This window comes from Mus pahari, chromosome 10 (assembly GCF_900095145.1).
Source record: "Mus pahari chromosome 10, PAHARI_EIJ_v1.1, whole genome shotgun sequence".
NCBI classification, from domain to species: domain Eukaryota; kingdom Metazoa; phylum Chordata; class Mammalia; order Rodentia; family Muridae; genus Mus; species Mus pahari.
The window spans coordinates 80,247,662-80,266,919 of record NC_034599.1 but is presented as its reverse complement, the minus strand read 5'-3'; positions in this window follow the sequence as shown (position 1 = coordinate 80,266,919).

Below are 19,258 nucleotides of genomic sequence, written 5' to 3'. Positions count from 1 at the left end.
TAGTGAGAATTCTGCAAAGACTGTGCTTTATTTTAATCCCAGGGAAAGCTGCGTTGGACTGTCTGAAGCAGCCGACTATGATTTGGTTCATGTTCTAGCAGAAGCATGGTTTTGCCAGCAGCAGATAGTGTCTTTGACTGTGTGACATTTGGAATTCTGGGAACTTTTCAGGGGCTACACAAATGTGAGGGCCCCGGGAGGCGGGGTTGGTAGTTGTTGGTCATTTATGGAGGGACTGTGCTCCTGTTCCTTCCATTTCTCTGTGCTGGGCTTTCCACTTCTTGGGTTGATCCGGGTCTTCCTTCAGATGTCTGGAACATAGAGTTTAATATTCAGATACTTTGTTATAGTAATTTTATATTTTGTGATCTAAAAATTAGAAATGAGAGAGTTATCAATTGCTTATTAGCTCTTCACAAACACCTCAATTGACAATAGCAGAATAAATTTATTTAAAGACAGGTTTAAATTTTAAATGACAACCAATATTTCCCTTTTATTTAAGAAAAGTATAACTATGTGTATGTATGTGTCTTTGCACAGGTATGTGCATGTGAGTGTGGGTGTTTGTGGAGATAAGAGGTGTAAGATCTTCTGGAACTGGGCTTCCAGGTAACTATGAGCCACCAATATAGGTGCTAGCATCTGAACTCAGGTCTTCTCCGAGTACAGGACAGACTCTCAATAGCTGAACTACCTCTTTAGCCCTACAATCTATACTTCTTAATAGCAAAGTTCCTCACTACTGTGTTTTGTTGTAATCAATGAAAGTATTACCAATATTAGCAGCTACTCTTGTACCTTTTACTTGAGAACTCAACTGTCTTGAAGTTATCCATAAAACACTTTGGGAACCAGGAGGATTAGATAATAAATGAGTTTTACTTTTGTATCATCTGAGGTTAAAATGGTAGCTGTTTTGTTATTTTATAATATTTCTGTGCTTAATAATAGAAAACAGTTCAGTGCTTCAAGTAAGGAATAAGAAGACTTCAATATCTTGGGCCTTTAACTGCCTGTTCTTGCCTCCCAAAATGATTACAATGTAAATTTAGATTTTCTTCAAAACCTCCTTTAATAAGCATTGTCAAACACCTGGCTCCCCCTTCTAGCCCACCATCCAAAGGTGGGGGAGAAAAGATGGTAAATAGGACAATGGGGATGTGGAGCTGTTTAGAAGTAGTTCCTTGGGGTGATTCCAATTTCCATTGTCAGGATACCAGCAGTCCAGTTCAGCAACGTCAGGATACCAACAGCCTAGTTCAACAATGTCACCAAACACAAATCAGCAGTGGGAGCATGATCCAGCAGAAACAGCCAGGCCTCTGCTGAATCAGCATGAGTCAGCAGAAGTGGCCAAAATCACTTGGAAAGCCAGACGTTTTCTGCTAAATAAGTGTTACATGGTCAGCTATGCAAACACACCATCACTGTCCGTTCAGCCCTATTTATACTCTCTCCAGCCATCATGTGTCCTCTCATGGGTCTGCCTCAGCAAAACATTGCACGAATCTGCGTCACATGACAAAGTCAGAAATTTCTACTTCATTACAAGAATAATTTTATCCTTTTAAAAGTTAAAATTTGAGTAGACACATTGTTTGGACTTTGGGGACAGATCTATTCTGACAAGTCAACAGAACAGTTTTGGTTACTCTTGTTAGCAGGACATGCCTTTTTGTGTCTGCAATCATGCTTATTATTTCTGAAAGTTCCCTTTCATGTTCTTGGTGTGTATGCGTTTGGTGAATTGTGTATATGTAGGCATGTATGTTCATATGTTTACATATGAATGTGCATATGTTTGGGGACCAGGGGTTATCAAGTATCTTCTGTTCTCTTTCTGCCTTAGGGTTTGGGGAGAGAGAGAGAGAGAGAGAGAGAGAGAGAGAGAGAGAGAGAGAGAGAGAGAGAGAGAAAAATAACTATCTCAGGAGTGGTTTATTCGCTGTCACCTTGTGGTACCCACATATGAAACTCTCAGGTCATACCACACCCGAGATAAGTGCCTCTATCCTTTAGCCATTTTGCCAGCCCTCTGCTTTAGCGTTTAAGACAGGCCTCCTCACTGAACTTGAAACCCAACAATTCAGCCTGTATAGTGAGCTCTGGGATTCACCAGTCTAGATGACATTCCCTGACCCCACCCCCACCCCAAAGCTGGGGCTATAAAACTGCCTCAGGGATGTTTACCTAGGGATCTGGTCAGGTCCTTGTGTTCATGCAGGGGAGGCTTTTCCCAGTGGGTTTTATCCCTAGCTCTGTGTCTTGGGTTTTCAAATGGGAGCACACAGATCTAATCATGCACTCCACAGAAAGAGAATATTATCTGCAGTCAGACGTCCTGGGTCAGCGCCCTATTTTTCTGGTTAAACCTGAGCAAATTGCTTATTCCAGCTAGACTTTAGAGTCTCGCTCTTTTACATAACTCTGGTACATTCCTATAAACCTAGAAGAAATAAGTGTTCTTCTCATTTCCATGTCTATAGTTGGGCCCCTACTGAACTTCACAACTTTGTTTCCAAACAATGGGTCATAGATGGGCCATCATTTTGAGCTAAAGCTTTCCTTTCTTTGTGTATTTTATAATGTGTTCTGTCTTACAGGAATGAACCTCTTCACGCAATTTAGCTGGGCTTCCTGTTTCTTCATCAAGCCGAGCATTGGACATGGAAGAGCTTCTTCTGATGATTCAGCCCCACCACCTCCTAAGTTAATCCTTGAGCATGCCAACTGAACAATTAACTTATTACCCATCCCAGGGTTGTATGTTTGGTAACACGTGCATGTTCATGTGTGCATCACACTGCATACTATTGTAACTCCTCTATATCTCATTAAGTGCAGTGTGGATTCCATCTCAGGTTATAGCTCTCTAGCTGATCTAATGAGGATTGCGTTAGGATAAAATGTTCTGTAGATATCTGTTAAATCCATTTGTTTCATAACTTCTGTTAGTGTCCATGTGTCTCTGTTTAGTTTCTGTTTCTAGGATCTGTCCATTGGTGAGAGTGGGGTGTTGAAATCTCCCACTATTATTTTGTGAGGCTCTGGATCCCATCTTGACCAGGTGCCTAAAGCTTTCTAATTTTTTCCCATTTTCCGTTATTGAGGGCTGTCACTACCTGGCTGGAATTGCAGTCTGCAGAGACGAACCTCTTCACTTTGGGGATTCACAATGGACTTGGAACAAGGCAGAATGAAGATATGTGATACTAATTTGTTTTCCTGGTCCTGCCTATGGCTCATTAGTTCCAGATATATGACATAGAAGCATAAAATAACTGCCCTAGTGCTTTTAATTCATTCAACTGAACAGACCATCCTACTTTAAAATGAGTATTTAACAAGGCTCACAGCTCTTCCCTTCTGCAGTATAATTTTGTTCTAATCATCAGATATAAGGTCACCTGTGCCTTTCTTGTTAGAACTTTCCAGAACCATGAGTCAAGGTGTCTCTGCGTGTGATTCCAGGGAAACAAATCCTAAGATTACTTTTCCTTGAGTGGATGAAAGCAAACAGGGCCTTTCTCCTTCAGAAGTTTCTGGGTTTGTAAGTGTCTGATTGGGAGGCTGTAAGCTGCGATATTGCTTCCAAATGAGAGTGAAAAGAACATAATTTCTCTGGGAAAACTTTCTCTGTCAATTATATCTTACCTCCTGCAGAGCTTATCCAGACACATTCCACTGACAATATGTAAAAGAAGCATCTTAAGTGCCACTGAATTGTCCCTAGGGTCACTCATAATATTCCTTAAGACTATAAAAACATCCCCCAAATTATTTTATCTTCTTTTTTAATTGGAGAATTCTTTGACCTTTCTCTAACAGCTGCTCCTGGGAAGATTTTCTTTTAGTTGGAGCCATACTTTATCCCAGGCCCTTCCAAACAAGCTAATTTTTGTACTCATAGACGTGTTCATATTTATTTGAAAAGTGTAGAAAATAATTACAGAGTTTCTGTTGTTGATGCTGCTTGCCTGCTTCTGGAGCCTTAGAATTAGATGCTGGACTGACTTGCCATTGAATTAAAGGAAAGAAACCACCACTGAGGTTGCTAATGTATGACTGTATAAATGTCTTCTCCCTGGCACATGCTGGGCATCTCACATACCCCTCGAACAACACAATGCTCTCTGCATACAGCTAATTTCTCATGTTTGACTCGTATTCATGTCAAATATTTGGAATATTGCTTTTTCTTAACAGCCAGACTTTTAATACCAACGTGTGGAATAAACAGTCACAGGCCAACATTAGATGGCTGAAAGTACCACGATGTTAGAAAACATTGTATTTCTTGTGAAATGGTGAGGCAAAGCTCATACACTGGGGGAGATGGGAAAAGGCTGTTCAATATTACGCCTTATAAACATGCAGCTCTGTTTCGCTGCTCATTTTAAAAGATAGTTGTGAGGGAGAGGCAATTTGCCTTGGGCTCTTAGTGTCCCTGCATATTCTTGCTGGGTGTGCCAACCCAGGGTACAGGCCCTGACTGCTCTTAATCAGACAGCATCTTAGTTTGTGTCTCAGGAAAGCAACCTTGAGAGATGAGGTAATATTTCTCCCAGAGCAAGGGAGACTTGCTTCTACTTATTATCAAGGCAGTGCAAGTCCCCAGGTATCATGTTCCTTCCCTGTAAGTGCAGCCCATTTATTCTCCAGCATTCATCATGAGCCCCTCGGTATGACGCCCATGAAGTCCAGGAAGCAAGCGTCGCTGTGGCTGACACTCCAGTTGGAGTCATCTTTTCTCCCTGTCACAGAGTTTGGTCCCCTGTCCATATCGATGAAATCTTAATATTCTTCCTCTTAGTTTGAAAAAGGTAAATGCTCTCAGCCCTTATAGAGTTCCTAACTATTTATACCTACAAAATAGGCTGTGTACTATTTCTTTATATTATCTCAAAGCATCAGTGACCATGACCAGTGTAGGCTTGTGCTTTTAGTCCTGACTGAATTCATGAGTGAATGCTACTGAATGGTTATCTCTAGGTTATTATCTCCTCATCTAGAGAATGAGAAATTTCCACTGTTCTCTGGAAGCCCATGACCAGCCACCCTCAGAATTCTCCATCACCCTGTCCCCCCATAACAGCTCTTGGTTATGATGTGGCTATGATGGAACTATGCTAATTAGCTGGGTGCCCGCACCTTAGTGAGCTGCTGCCACCCTGCTCAGTTCATCATCCTACTTCTTTCCCTGTCTGTGTCTCTACAGCTTTCTTCACTCTTCCTGTCTCAAAGCCAGGAAACAGAAATGGATATAGATCAGATTTTTTTTTTCTTTATGTTTCTTGACCCACTGGCTGCTTTCCAAGATTCTTTCCCTAACAAGACTAAAGAACACAATTAACAAAAGAGCAGGAAGAATGACTATTACCACAGCAAGCAGCTACTACACGTTACCTGGCTCTGTGGCTCTTGTTGGGACACAGGATCTTTATAGTAAAAACCAGGACAGACCCACAGAAACTGCAAGTACAAGAGCTAGCTTTTCCGAGATAAGCCTAAGGCCACAGAGTCCTCACTAAAAATTCTGAAGCTCAATATTCAAGAATTTGGCTTTTTTTTTTCAACTGAACTTTGCTATTACAACCACATCCCAGGGCAGTAAATGCCACTGAGTAACTGAAGACAGGGAGCAGGTATGAAGGTATGAGAGTTTAGCACAAAATACACTGTATTCTTCTGTAGCTCTGCTCACTAGCTTGGGGATGAAAATGATTTTGTGATTGTCCTGTTTTAGTGTATTTCTAAGCAGTGACAGAGAAGTTGTGAAATGTGTTCAGAGCTCAGGCTTAATGCAGAAAAGATGATAGGAGAAAGGAAGGGAGTTCAGGTATATCTCTATAGGAAAGACCTGTTCTCAAAAGGTAAATAAGATATGGATGACTGTACTTATATCTTGGTGTTAATCTTTATTTTAATATTTAGGCACAGTACGTTTAAAACGGTCTATCATAACACATGACTCTTATAGCTGGAAAAAAACCTGATAAATAAAGCTGTAAATTATGAAGGAAGAAAGGCCCATGTTAAGGGAATCTAAGAAATGTTAGGGCTCCATCCTAGAGACAGTGGGAAATCTGTTCCGTTGGTGATTTTTGAGAAGGAAGATGATTTGCCCCCCGCTGCTTCCTAACAGAGATGGTGTGATTTCAGACTGACAGGCACTCAAAAGCAGAAATCCCTCTGACAAATGCTGTACAGTTCATTTGAGGCACAGGACCCAGCTCAAAGCCTGCCATGTATTTTGATGGAGGAGAACACTTCGTTCTCCTACTCTGGTAGGCTGCCCTTTTCTTCATCAAATCATTTAAAGGTCAGCTCGAGCGTTTGGTGAATTCATCAGTGCCCATCGCCTCTAAATTTCTGGTCATGTGAGGGCTTCTGAGCTGAGGGTCATTGATTCCAAAGTCTCTGGTGTTATGAGTTTGATTTAAGGTTTCATGCAGGAATTTGATGTGGATTGCTACGACAGCACAATGAGGAGCTGTGCAAAGAAGCCGGTGGTATTTCCACTTATTCCTTTATTTTCATTTATTCACTTAGTTTTATTAGTTGTATTTATTGGTGCTAGAGACTCAGTGATCCTATAGTCACGTACCATAGAGGAAATTTATGTAAAAGGAAGATGGAAATACATCCTAGTGTGTCCATAGACACATTAGTTGCTATGACTGGACCCAGCATCTGAATGAGTCATGAATTCTTCTTAAGTTTCTCTTCTGTTTCATTTAGTCTCCAGATTTAGGGATGTCACAGTGTGTGCTGAGGTATCCATAGTACCTTCCCTTGGCCATGAAACCATGAGCCATCAAGTTCCCATAATGAAACCACTGGTTTCTCTACTTAAGGAACTTTAAGCACACTATTATGTTGCAATTGGACTTTTCCATCCTGTGCCTTCGACACTCGAGTTGTTCAACTGGAATCTCCAGTGTGTGGCTTGCTTGCCATGTTGTCATCTGACTAAAACAGGAAATGATTTAAGTTTCACAGATGTTATCACTTTCTATGGAGCAGCTGCCCAGTCTTCCAGGGATAATGCCAGGTGCACACGGAGGCTGTCTATAGAAATTATAGTGAAAAGTGGAAACATATTCGGGTAGATCTGATCACTACAGTCAGTCAGTCTAAATAATTCAGAAGGAGGCTAGTATAAAGTAGGTGGCTTGGCCACAGAAATGCAGCCATTTGCTTTGGTTCCCTCCGTTTATTTGTGCAATTTCAGACTTAGCCTTGATGATTGACTTACTAAACAAATTCACAAGAGACTGAAGCATGAGCTCAATGCCAACTCACAAAGAGAACTGCAGTTCATGCCAGTAAGTTGGTTCTCTTTTGGCAGGAATATCTACATATGAAACTAAGTGCAATAATGAGAAGACTTCCACAGACTATCCTGAGCAAGAATAGCCAGTTATTCTATTCAGTAGTGATCTTCACCATGGGAGTAAAACCACAGAGTGATAACCCCAGGGTTTGAACTCCAAAACATGGCCACTGAGCCTCTTAATTACTACATCACATTGTTGGGAACATAAGCTTCCTCGCCAGCATTGAACTTGTTTCTAGATTCCATTTTATATGCTTTCATTGACTTCAGTATTTCCTAAATCTGCCTTTCACACTCACAGGTATATTCAATACCTTGAAGCACATCTTCAGATATCCATCCCAAACAGTAGGGGTTGGTCCCCTATGTTTGGATTCTTCGGTATTGAACTTTGTGCAAGTTATGGGAACCTTTTCTCTGGGCATTGATATTAAGGATCCTTGGCATGAAGCTGTCATAGCACAGTTATTACAGGCTCTCAGAGTCACTGTGGGTTAAGACACAAAAAGGGCAGTAACATTGAATGGTCTCCCCATGACTAAATCAAATTCCCCACATGAGAAAGTGCTCCTGAAATACCAAAACAGTTGAAAATGTGCCTTGAAACAAAGATGGAGGTCTTAAAGGCTAGGGTGAGTATGGACTATCTTTTGGCTTTAGTTTGGAGTAATGACACAGTCAGTACAGGGCTTGAGAAGAATAAATCTTTTTGTAGAGGGGCAGGGTGGACAGTAGCAGAGGGAACAGCTAGGGAGAGTGTAATGGTAGTCCAGACAAGAATGGAACCAGGAATCCAGGTTGGGCTTAGACAAGCATAATGAATGCCGTTAATTTCATATTCCTGATGACATCTACATCCATCTATCTATCTATCTGTCTATCTACCTACCATTTAGCATACTGTCCCACATACTTAATAGCTTGAAATACAGGTTTTTTTTATTTTTAATTAATTAATTAATTAATAATTTTTTAAATTCCATGTTTTATTCCCCCCATCTCCCTATCTACCCTCCAACTGTCCCACATCCCACACCTCCTTCCCATGCCCCTGTCTCCACGTGGATGTCCCCACCCTCCACCCCACCTGACCTCTAAAAACCCTGGGACCTCCATTCTCTTGAGGGCTAGGTGTATCATCTCTGAATGAACACAGACCCAGAAGTCCTCTATTGTATGTGTGTTGGGGGCCTCATATCAGCCGATGAATGCTGTCTGTTTGATGGTCCAGTGTTTGAGAGATCTCAGAGTTCCAGATTAATTGAGACTGCTGATCCTCCTACAGGATCTCCCTTCTCCTCGGGTTCTTTCAACCTTTCCTCATTCAACCACAGCGGTCAGCTGCTTCTGTCCATTGGATTGGGTGCAGATACGTGCATCTGACTCTTTTAGCTGCTTGTTGGGTCTCCTGGAATGCAGCCATATAACTCTAGAAGCCAAAATCACTGTATTTATAAAGTTGTCTTCTTTCTGGAAGCTGCAAAAAAAATTATTTTCTCTTACCTTTTCCAGTTTTTAGACATTTCCTGCCTTGGCTCATGGCTTCTTTGTCTGTCCTCACAGGATGTGGTAGAGTCCTCAACTCCATTTTGCCTTTCCCCGAGAAGACATCCTGGGTTAGCAAGTGTTACCCTGCCATGAAGGAATAAGATCTCTCTGATTTTAAATCTCGAAAAGAGCTAGCTGTGTTTTCTCACAGAGTAAGGGACAGAACAAAAAAAAAACTGAAACTGAAATTCAACAGAAGGCAGAGTGTTCATATGGTGTAACTGATTAAATGGACCAGCAGAAGAGAAGTTCTGGTAACAATAGGATACTGAATTTGGTTAAAAGAACACATATAAATGACAATTGCAGAGGAACAATCATCTTAAGAAAGAATATGAAATGTTTGCCTGCCCAAGTGTGGAGGGCGACTTAAGGAAAGAGACTTAAGAGCAGTCAGATTTATTGGAAGAATTCCATAAAGGCGAAAAGAAGTAAAGTGGAAATAGCCGTTGGGGAAGCAAGACTGCACTGAGTTGAAGAAAACCAATTGGAGTTACACAAAAGACTGTCACACCCCCAAAGCTATATCAGTTGTGTTGGAACACTGAGAGGGAAGAAAGATCAATTTGGCTCAAGTTCTCAGTTTCTAAAAGTTGGGGTCTAGCAGAAAGGGAGTGGTGGAAACAACTCAGCTCACAGATACAGGATTTGGGGAAGGCTCCTCATAAGAGATGGACCATGAAGCAAAGGATGAACAGGAACCAGGAGTCAGGCTGGAGTAACCTTCATAAATTCACCTTTGATGACATACCTCTGCCAGGTTCTTGAGGGGCTGATGGCTTTCCCATGTTAGCAGCTGGGAAGTGCACATTTAAAATAAAAACCTGTGGAGGACATTTCAGAATCAAACCATGACAGGTGAACATTTCTGGAAAAACATAAAAATGTATTTTAAAAAGTTGTTAATTTTTAAAAAATATTTAGCCAACACACAATACTCATAGAAATGGCAAAGAACAATATTGAGCATAAGTCAGAAAATGGATATTTCCAAACATGTATAAATCTACCGTGAAGCATATTGTGTGTGATTTCTCAGGCAGCACATTTTCACTTCAATGGATGCTAAATTTACATAAAGAATGTCTTTTATTTCTTAGCACAAAACCCAGAGAGTGGAAGGAACTGAAATGCAGAATTTGAAAAGTAGTCACATGTATATAGTTGAGGGCTTTTTATAAATATAAGACTGCTTTACATTGTTCTAAATGTAAACCCTTTCTGGTCTTTTTTCTACCTTCAAATCTTACCCTGACAGAGATCAAGTCATTGGATGAAAACTCAGACTTGCTTTCTATACTTAGCATTCCACTGACTATGTGGTGGAGCAGGGACATTTGCTGAGGTCCTTTGTCTCTTGGTTGTTGTCATAGTTAGGGATTTACTGCTGTGAACAAACACTATGACCAAGGCAACTCTTATAAGGACAACGTTTAGTTAGGGCTGGCTTACAGCTTAAGAGGTTCATGATCAAGCCCGCTCAGTCAGTCAACAGGTTCTTCAGCGCGGGAGTGAGGATTAAAAAGAAAAAAGACAGTTAGACAGACAACATTGTAGCGTGACCCCAGTCCATTCTGAGACTGAAGGCAAATTTTTATTTTCCAATCCACTTTTGATACCATTTTAATTACTTGCGAGTGTTTTGGGCAAGCAGTACAATAAGGAACTAACAAAGCAGCATGGAATTGTATGTGCTGTGCTGCCATGACAGTTGTTTAAAAGGGTTTGTCATAATGACCCAAATACTGGAGCCAACTTCCTCGTCCAAGCCCAAAAATCTTGCCTGAAGCCTACTTCTTCTGTTCCACCCTAAGACTAAAATTCTTGCCTGACCTTACTTCTCTATCACAGCCTAAAGTTAGATTCTTGCTAATTATCTTGCCCTAATGTCAGATTTCTGCCTGAGCTTACTTCCTTGTCCTAGGCCAATGTCACATTCCTGTCTGAAGCCCACTTCTTTGTCCTTAGCCAATGTCAGACTCCTGCCAAGCGGTACCCCAAAAGGCTTTCCACAGGTTCAGTCTATTATCTTGAAAGTGGGAGCATGGCAGTATCCAGGCAAGCATGATACAGGAGGAGCTGAGAGTTCTACATCTTCATCCGAAGGCTGCTAGGAGAAAACTCTCTCCCACATGGTTAGGAGGAGGGTGTCATTGCCCACCCCCACAGTGACAAACTTCCTCCAACAAGGCCACACCTCCTAATAGTGCCACTCCCTGGGCCAAGCATATTCAAACCAGCACAGTTGTCTTGCCTGAAAATGAAAAGGTGACCAGGTGATGTCTCTTATGCCTCCATGGAGTTAACTCTGTGGATGGTTCTGTGGTTTGGGAACTTCCAGATAAATAACAGGTTTGCATTTCATATGATTGTGTAATAATTATTTCTCATGAGCTTCTTCAGAAGCTCAAACACTAGGGAAGACACATATTGAGAGTTCCTGCAGAGGTTTATAGCTCAGTAGCTGTGGAATTGGGAGTTACAAGAGCAACCTTTCCTGGAGAAAGGAGGGACTTGGCATTTTCCATTTGTTTGGAGGTTTTTCCTCTACTGCATTGGGGCTGGCCATTGCCAAGCAGTTCTTGCTCCTTATATTCTAGGATGAACTCCATTTGTATAAGAGGCTTAGGGCAGGAGCCCAAAGGTAACCAGGAAGACAGAAGTGAGTCTTGGCCGAAGGCAGATGGAGCTCATGATAACATGGAGGACCCTGAAAAAAGAAGGCAAAGTAATGAGGATAGGACCCCCGGAGACTGGACAGAGTTAAATCCTTTAACAGTATGAGAGACTTCACTTACATCAGCAATGCTGTCATTCTGAAAGAAGAGCCCTTCACAGTGGAAAGCATTCTGGTTTCTTCCATGGCCATCTAGGTTTTCAGTCTTTATTGTAGCCTTGGTTCTCTCTCTCTCTCTCTCTCTCTCTCTCTCTCTCTCTCTCTCTCTCTCCTTCCCCTTCTCTGGTCCCTTTTCCTCTACTCTCACTCTCTCCTTTTTTCTTAACTGGTCTTGACTTTAAGTGCTTAGAATAATTTGTTTACCAAGCCCTGGGGAGAATTGGAGCTTGCATACAGGTGAGAACACACTTTCTTTCCCAGTGCACAGTAAGATTGAAAGCATGCACCTCCTTTGCTGCCCTGTTATAGGCTGTGAGAAAAAAAAAAAAAAAAACTTTTCCAAAAAGATTGATTTATGTATGTGAGTACACTGTCACTCTCTTCAGACACACCAGAAAAGGGCATCAGATCTCATTTCAGATGGTTGTGAGCCGCCATGTAGTTGTTGAGAATTGAACTCAGGACCTCAGGAAGAGCAGTCAGTGCTCTTAACTGCTGAACCATCTCTTGAAACCTTCTAAAATCCAAACTAATGAAAGTCTGAGGAAGTTAAGGGCAGGAGAGAGAGAGAGAGAGAGAGAGAGAGAGAGAGAGAGAGAGAGAACATACTGCAAGTCTCTGGTGAGGTCTCCCAAGGACTAACAAGATCACACAGGTAGAAGTCCCCGAACTTAAGGTAGGGAAGATAATTTGAACTGAACATGTTTCCAATTAGGCAGTTTTGATACTCAAAGGTTCATATTCCCAGGAACTGGAAGTCTGAAATGAAACAAGCCATCACCCTAAATTTTAATTTATTAAAATGAGCACATTTATATTTGTCACAGTTATTTTTGCAGAAGTACAATATAGATCATTTTTGTGCTAGTGTTTAGGGAGCTGTGTGATATTACATACACCTTTGCTCAGTAAATTATCATCTGTGAGAGGAGAACCATAATAATTAAATCGTTTCATAAGAACTGAAGGAGATACCAGAGCCAGGTATAAAAGCAGTCTCTTAGGTTTTGGCTAGCTTGAGTATTAGGAAGGCTTACAAACCTAGTTTTTCAGGGAGGTCATTGAGATCAGGTAAGAAAGAAGACAGTCATGTCATCCTACGCATGGTTTCAATAGAAAATAGCATGTAAGATACTCAACAATCAGTGCTAATTTCTACACTGCAGAGGTCTACTTTGATGGCAGCAAGAGACAACTGCTAAATGGTGGCTTGGGAGCAAAGCTTCTAGCTTAAGGAAGTATAGACATATGCTTAATTTTACAACTAAAGTAAATCTTCATTAATGCTAACATTCATAGGCAGAATGGAACCTGGTGATAGAGCCTTTGTCTACTGTGTATTAAGATTTATTTGTTTCGCCAGGCAGTGGTAGCGCATGCCTTTAATCCCAGAACTTGGGAGGCAGAGGCAGGCAGATTTCTGAGTTCCAGGCCAGCCTGGTCTACAGAGTGAGTTCCAGGACAGCCAGGGCTACACAGAGAAACCTTGTCTCAAAAAAACAAAACAAAACAAAACAAAACAAAACAACAACAAAAAAGATTTATTTGTTTCTATACCACAGATCAGACTTAGAACTTTCAAAGTTTTGTTATATTATCTTGCTATTTAACTAGAATTTCTGAAACATAGAAAATTTTAAATAAATTATAAAAACCATGTTTCGAGTCAGGTGCGAGCCATTGTTGGATCAAACACCCTTCCTTCACAGCTACAAGCTGAGATTGAAAGAGAATTGACATTTTTGTTAACCGTGAATGATAAGCAGATTGTGTACATGATAAACTTGATGATTTTATTCAGTTTGGCATGCCAGATTGGAGAAAGTTAAAAAGAAAATTCCTGGTTAAATGCATTTAAAGGTCAGTTCCCTGACTATGTTTTCAGAATGACATCAAGGTTAAAGCCACACTTAACATCCTGAACTTGATGCCCTTGAAAAGCAGAAGACAACAGGGGTGCTCAAGGACTTCCAGAGTCACAAAATTACTTTAAAGGAATTTCCTTTAGTATATATAGAGAACCACAATAACTAGCAATTGAAATCTAATAACATATACGGATCAGTTTGATTATCAGTTTTATTATTATTGACTAAAATGACAATATTCTTGGAGTTATAATATTAAAACAGTTATTCTGGAAAGAAGGAATTCCGAGAGAATAGAATATTGGAAGATGTGATGGGGTGAAACAGTGAGTACGTGGTAATGAAAAGTTCTGAGATATAACTGTGGGATTTAATTGTTAATGTCAGTAGGGAAAATTAGACTGTTGACCATGAAATCAAGGGGAGAGAAGGCTGCTGTGGAGGGGTTATTGATGCGGATGTTGGCCTCACTGAGAATGATAACAGAGATAATGGGAATGATAACAAAAGACAGGAAAAGAGACAAGTTAATGCTGACAATAGCAAAGAATGACTCTCAGGGGTATAGTGAGATGGGACGTGCTATCAACGCCCGTGGTTCTCAGGAAGGAGAAAAGGAGCATTTTCTTAAGCAGCAATGAGGACAGAAAATGTTACCTACTCTACCGCCAAGCCTTTTGTGACTACAGGAAAGCATTATTGTAAAAGAATGGTGGCATTCCTATTGGTTGAACAATTTGAAATTAATATCTAGAGGAGTTAGAGAAGAGGATTTGGGGGAGTACAGAGTGAGTTTGAGAAGGTAAAGATTTCAGACAGAGGCACAGACAGAACTGTTTGAAGAAACAATGTGCGGATGACAAACGGTGATCTGTGGTGGATAGACTGAGATCAACAAGAATGAAACACATGGTTCTAATCGTGTGCCCTTTCTAAGGATCAGTCCCTTCTGCTCTCTGTGGTATTTCATAAGGCAATTTTGGGGTTCAAAGGGGTAGTTTGATCAGAAGCACTTGGGGCTTTGGAGGTCTCTCTCACATTGATGAAACGTGTGAAGAATGAAGCAAAGTCTACTAAGGTTCACACGTGTCAGCCAACTTCAAAAACCAGAATCCAACGCCATCAGCTTGTGCCCACAGATTTTAATGTGATTGGTTACTTCTCAAAGAATGAGAGGATTAGACATGCCTGGAGCTAAAGTAATTAGAGACATTTTATTACCTGATTGTACGTGTTTTGGGCTATCTTTTAAATATTTCAAGTAACTAAATTCCATTGGAAATAACACAATTGCAGTAGGTAGTAAAAGAACAAAACTGCACACACACACACACACACACCTCTCTCTTGTAATCCCTGTTAAATCCATTTAAAAGTTAGTTCCCAGAGTATGTTTTTAGAATAACATCAAGGTTAAAGTCACATTTGACATCCTAGATTGCCTTTAGTACTATAGAGCCACACCACACCACACACACACACACACACACACACACACACACACACACAAACACATTATATAATGTTGTACATTTAGACTAGGTCTAATGCTTTTAATATAGTTTTTAATACTTACAAAATGTTATTCACCCCTAAAGATTAAGAAATATCCTAAATGCTTCACGATTTAAACATTTTTTATCTATTTCTTCAAATCTTTGAAAATGTCTTTAATAGGATGTTTTCTATCTAGATTTATTTTTCATTTTCCTTGGCCACCTTGAGAGATACATTAGTAATAAATGGGAAAAATGCAAGAGAGATGGAATTGGTCCTTATTGGTACTGTTGTGTTCTAGTCTGGAAAACCTTAATCATCTCTCGAGTTTTCCTCTTCTTATTTGTCCCTCATTCCAAGATCCCATTTCTTCTAAATCCTAACTACTTTTCATCTACAGAGATTCTGTACACTTTCTTTAAACCCCCCATCTCTTTTGCAGCCCCACCCCCACCTGGCACTCAGATGTATCAACTGAGATGTACTTTTCTCTTTCCAAGTTAAACATGGAAAAGAGAAATAAAAAAAAAAGCACTCATCAATTGTTGGAAGAAAAACATGTCAGAGCGAGAGAATAAAACTCCGTCTAAGGGTGAGTACAGCACTGATTTTCAGTCAGCTGACCCAGGCTCATCCTTCAAACGGCAGTGATGTAGCCCACTTTTGGTTCATACAAATGTTATGAAATACTTATTTGACTTACACATTAATTATTAATGCATGATAATATTAGTAATAGACATGGACTAGACTCAGCTGCTTCATTTGGCAACATAATGTTAATAAGCTCCGCATTCAGATAAATAGGAGGAAAAGCAATAAAATCAGTTTGCCATAGGGCCTGTTTCCCACTTCATATGAGAGTTTTCTTAATTTGCTTTCTATGCCCCTTTTCTCATTTTATCATCTATCACAACATTTTTCTACTTTAGGAAGTAGACAAGGGGACATGGAAAATTGTAATTAAGATTTTCTCCAAATTCATCCACCAAAGAGTTGGCTCAGAGGCAAAGCAAATATTTCAGGATATAGAAGTCAGAATCTTCTTAGTTTATTCCCTACAAAATGATAAAACTAATCTGGAGGATTGGAAATTGGAGGACTGTGGCCTCGCCAAAGCTTGTCTCAGAAGTGAGTAAATAAAATCGAAAATTCATTTGGCAACGTAGCTCAGGTTGGCCTCCCATTTGCTAGGTAGCCAAGGCTGGTCTTGAACTCCTGATTCTTCACCTTCTGCTGCCTATGTTGGGCACAGGGATGTGCTATCACATTCGGCTTAATTTCTTGAGATGCTAATTTGCCATTTGTTTTCTATATTTCTTCTTCTCTTGTTCATTTTCTAGAACTTGGCAAAGCTTTTGTTCTTGTCTTGTGTTACAGGGTGAAAGAAAAAAAAAAAACACACAGAATCGAAAGCACAGCATGGAGATTGAAAACCCACATGGAACTCAGGTACCAGGAATCGCGGTGATGCTGTGTTAATTATAGCCATGTGCCTAGAGGTGCCTTCCTAGGGCCTTTCCCCAAGACCTTGCACAAGACATTGGGTGGGGAAACCCTCCAAAAGACTCTTTCTAAATTTCCCACCCTCTTAGAACAGAATTGCAATTGGGATTAATTAATTATTCAAAATGTTTTCTTCACCTATTTGTATTTCTGTGACCATACATTCGGGCAGAGTATAGGGCATCTTGCATGCTTGAAAAGTGACCTACTCCTGAGTTATGTGACCTATTACTGAGTCGTAGCTCAGCTTCTCCTCATTGGTTTTTACGTGGAACCGACAGTACTCATAATCTTAACTTTTTTACATATTCAATTCATTGCTTATTTATAACCTACATTTACTGTATTCACTTTTTTGAATATTTTTTTAAAAAATTTATTCATTGCTACATGTAAGTACACTGTAGCTGTCTTCAGACACACCAGAAGAGGGTGTCAGATCTCATTACAGATGGTTGTGAGCCACCATGTGGTTGCTGGGATTTGAACACAGGACCTTCAGAAGAGCAGTCAGTGCTCTTAACCGCTGAGCCCATCTCACCAGCCCCCCACTCTTTTGAATATGTTAGCTATACAGTGCAATAATACATGACTCCCTTGTCTGAATGAAGAGCTAAGAGCTCTCTGTTGACTAGTACACGTGCATGTGTTCCTCTCAGTTCTGTTGGCTTTGCTTGCCTTCCTCATTGTCATTACTTTGAATGCTATTTTTATCTATACCCTGCTTTCAAGAAGAAGTACTATGTATAGACACATGTGCAGAGTCCCTGAATATTTTAAATAAAATATGTCCTTTTGAATTTTTAAAAAATAGTTCCAAAATGTCTGTATCCAGGAGGCTGGACTTGGTCCTAACAATTATTATTCATAAAGTTTATTCATGTGCTACTGTGCCTTGATTCATTAATTTTCATTGATATTTAATATTTTTGTAATTAGGCCATGGTTTATTCAGACTCCTGCCAACTGACACTTAGATTATTTTCTGATTTGTGCTAGTGAGAACGCTGGTGCTCGGTAGGAATTTTCTGATAATATTTGCTAAGCTTCTCTTAGCTACATACCCAGAAGTGGAGCTGCTGGTTCATTGGGTATGCAAACATTCAAATTTATAAGATAATCCCCATTCTTTTTCTAAGTGACTCTGTCAATTTACCTTCCGTGAGCAACGTGTGAGTACATGATCTGTAGTGGGTAATTCTCAACGCTGTCAGCTTTTCTCTTTCAGTCCATTTGATGAGCGAAGAAGAATCATTCCACCCCTGCTTCACACTTTCCTGAATTGGGCTAGAGTTAGATGGAGCAACAGTTTCTCTGAAATGACGACTCAGGCTGTTTACTAAGTTTTTGTTTCTTATTGACTTGCAGGACTTCATATTATAGATACTATTATATCACAGTTCTTGTCTTTCTTTCCCAAGAAGTATTTCTGTGCAATTATTTGCTGCTATAGTACCAGAATACCCACCTAGAAGGCAGAGTGTGTAGCTAGAATTGTTGGTTAGCCTTTATAAGGTCCTGGGTTGTTCTGCAATGCTGAATAAAAGATTTTTAAATGGGAGAAGATAGCTCCAGTTATAACGTCCGTGCCTATCAAGCATGAAGTCTTGAGTTCAACCCCCAGAGACCATGTGAAATTGCCAGACTGGTGGTTTGTGCCTGCAGTCAATACTCAAAAGAGCTACAGCCAGGATCCCTGACCATGCTAGCAACACAGTCTAGCCCTTGGTAAGCTCCAGAAAAATGATAGGCCTGTTCCAAAGGAGATGGATACTGTTTTTGATAATGACACCTTACTTTTGACCTGCGCACGCACGCGCGCGCGCGCATACACACACACACACACACACAGAGAGAGAGAGAGAGAGAGAGAGAGAGGCATGAATGCACATATGCACAGATATGTCTTAAAGACAATAAAACAAAACTATCTGAATTTTCATAGCCTAGTTTTAACTTTCTAAAAATTTTTATCAGTACATAATAACTGCTTTTATTCAACCCTATGTTATTAAACAAATGGATGTGTTGAAAGTTGTAAGGGGAGGGAGGGAAAGAGAAAGGCCTGTCATTTTCAGATTTAAAATAAATCTTGAAATACTTTCAAAGATCAAAGTAAACATCAGAGGAGTCATAATAACTGAAAATGAGATTTATGTGCAATGAGATTATACATATCTTCAACATTTTGTGTGTATGTGTTGTATTTGTGTGGTCTCTTTCGTGTGTGTGTGTGAGTGTGTGTGTGTTGTGTGTGTGTGTATTCATATGTGCATGTGAGTAGCCATGCATATATGCGTGGGTGCAAATAGTGGCCAGAGTTTAATGTCAAGTGTCTTCCTCAATGGCTCTCCATCTTACTGATTGATTGACTGATTGGTTGATTGATTGACTGATTGATTAAAGTCAGGATATCTAACTTATAGACTTAATAATTTCACTAGACCAACTCTCTGAAGACTCCTTAGGATCCACCTGTCTACCTGTCTTCAATTCCCTGGTCATAGGATTACAAATGCATGCTCCAGCCCTGAAGTTCCACATCAGGTACCAGGAATCTAAACTCAGATGTTCATACTTCCACAGCAAGCCATCTTCCCAAGCCCCAATAATAAATCTACAAATCAGAAACAATTAGAAGACTTACAAATATTCCCTTTA